Raw genomic sequence first — 2650 nt, 5'->3', positions numbered from 1 at the left:
TTGTGGTCTTTCTGATGTTTTGTATCCCAGTTTACCCTTTCATGGTTGTCCTTGCAGAACTGCGTTCATCAGATTTCTTTTTTTCTTTTAATTTAAGGGAAACATCACTAGCTAAGTTTTCAGCCCTTGGAGCCTGTGATGAGGATTGAGATTGTGTAGCTCCAGTTGAGCCCATTTGTTGATCAGAATTAGCCACAGTCCCACCCTCTCCACTGCCCCATCATCCCACCTACTGGTTTCACCTGCTGGTTCACTCGCTCTTGGCTGACTTGCCCTTTGTTTTGGGTGTCTCTGATGATGCAGGTAGCGCACTGGGGCTGTAAGCACTGCCAAGACTTCCGCGTCTTTCGAGCAGCCTGTAGCCTGGGAAAGATATGCACACAATTTAATGCGGTGTAATTAGTTGTGGAATAAAGTTGTACGGTAAAGTTCCATGAGAAGTCAGAGTTGGTGCATTCGAGCTAGGCCCTGGAGGAAGAGTGAGTGTTTGCTGGGAAAGGAGCATTACTGGGAAGGAGAACATCCAGGGCAGTTGAGGCAGGTGCTTAGGCAGGGCAGAGCTTCGTGGGGCTGTGGTGTGGCCTGGAGGCTGGGGCACGTGGAAGGAAAGACCTCGTGGATTGCACAACTCACTGAGAGGAGAGAGGCATTGGCTGAGGATGTCCATTCTGTTACATACTAACCCATTTGGTTAGTATACATTTATTCATTCACTGAACAAATACGGCTTGAGCACCCGCTCCGTATCAGGCTGTGTCCTAAAGGTGAGGACACATCTAAGAACAGCACACAAACGCCCTGCCTCATGCTGCCACCTTTCCAGCGTGAGTCTCACTGGTGCTCAAGTCCTCGTCTTGGCAAGTTCGCCAAGTGCAGTGTGTCTTCCTGTTTTTGTTACACCAGGAGAGCACTTTTTCAGAGTCAAGAGGAAGGAAAAAGTTGTCTTTCTCCTTGTTGACCAATGTCTTCTTATTCTAAAAACCACCTAAAATTTTTGAAAGTTTTTTATGGTGCCCTATAAGTTAACTACATTGGCATTGTGCCTGCAGGGCTGATGAAAAAGGAACTTTCTGGTACTGCTACTTTGGAAAGTGGCCTGCCTTGTCTGCTTTCTCCAAAGGGTAGGGGTGGCAGCTGGGTCCTTTTAGGATGTGTGATTCTAGGATCCATCACCGTGGACGAGCTCCAAATGGAACCCAACCTCATTGTGCATTGGTCACAACCTCAACAAAAGCTATGTTCTCTACAGCATCAGGATCCCTTGTTTACTGTGGTTGTGGAGAGGAAGCTTTGAACTGTGGATAATTAGAAAGACAGCTTTCACATAAAATAGCCTCCCCCACAAGATGACAAATCTTATTTCCGAAGTTTCCTGACTTGTTCACAGTAGCTGGATGAAAAAATATCACTTGTTATAATGCTGTATGGGCCCATGTCATAATGAGGGTCAACCCACATTTACTGAGTGCTGACTAAGGGCTGAGTGCACCACTGCAGGGCCTCTGTGAACCTTCACATTGGCCCTGGGAGGGGAGTGCTAGCATTATCCAAACTTTACAGGTGAGGAAGCTGAGGGAGAGAGAAGTGAGGCATTTTGCCCCAAGCCCACAGAGCTGGTGAGGGGTGGGATTGGAAGCGTCATCAGCCTGGCTGCTGAGTCCCATACTCCCTTGCCCCAATTTTTACAAGAGCTGTGCCACATTGTCATCAGTCTTCCATATACAGCATCTTTTCCTGTTTAAGCCTTTGAACGAGGCTACCTATTTTCTATGGGGGGGACCTTAGATTCCAGACAGTGGAGCAGAAAACTGGGAATTAACAATACAATTACTAAGGCATGGCTCTCCTCTCAAACTTAACTTCCCTCTGTGCCTGTTGTGAAGAAGGACCCCCTACTACTGATCCTCCTGGGGATCTGGTGGGAATAAACCAGCATGCTCTCAGAGGAAGACACTCTATCCCATGTCTTCTTGGTGGCGAACCCTGTGACATCGCTTATTTATTCAACCAGTATTTACCATACACAACTTCTACTTAAGCCTTGGAGTCTCCATTACCCAGTGCAGTTTTGGCCTGCCTCTTCTATGTCACTATGACCTAGATGAGGAGGGCCACACCAAGGCTCTCTGCCAAGAGACTATGGAAGGCCCATTGCCCACTTAGGCCTTCCCATCAATAAAGGACACTTAGGCCTGTAGTCCCAGCTACTCTGGAGGCTGAGATGCGAGGATGGGAGCCCAGGAGGTCAAGGCTCCTGTGAGCTATGATTGTACCACTGCACTTCAGGCTGGGTGACAGAGCGAGACCCTGTCTCAAAAAACTAAAACTAAAAAAACAAACCCTTGTAACCTGCACATACACCCCCTGAATCTAAAACAAAAGTTGGAATTATTTAAAAATATATATAAAAGGAAAGGACATTTGGCTTCCAGTGGCCAAGGGCCCTACAGGCGGGGTCTCTGCAGGTAGTATTGCTCAGGGCTCAGGCCAAACGGGGTGGCAAGGCAGCTCCCTCCCACTCTGTTCCATGCAGAATTCTGGAGTCATTGCCTCTGAGAGTTTCTTTGTGGGACTGGATGAGGTAGATGCGACTGCTGGCTGCTAGCTGGGTTGAACATGTTGCCCAGAGGAAAGGGAAGCTTTATGCTGG

This window comes from Macaca thibetana, chromosome 13 (genome assembly GCF_024542745.1).
Source record: "Macaca thibetana thibetana isolate TM-01 chromosome 13, ASM2454274v1, whole genome shotgun sequence".
Taxonomy (NCBI): Eukaryota; Metazoa; Chordata; class Mammalia; order Primates; family Cercopithecidae; genus Macaca; species Macaca thibetana.
This window is presented reverse-complemented; position numbering follows the sequence as displayed.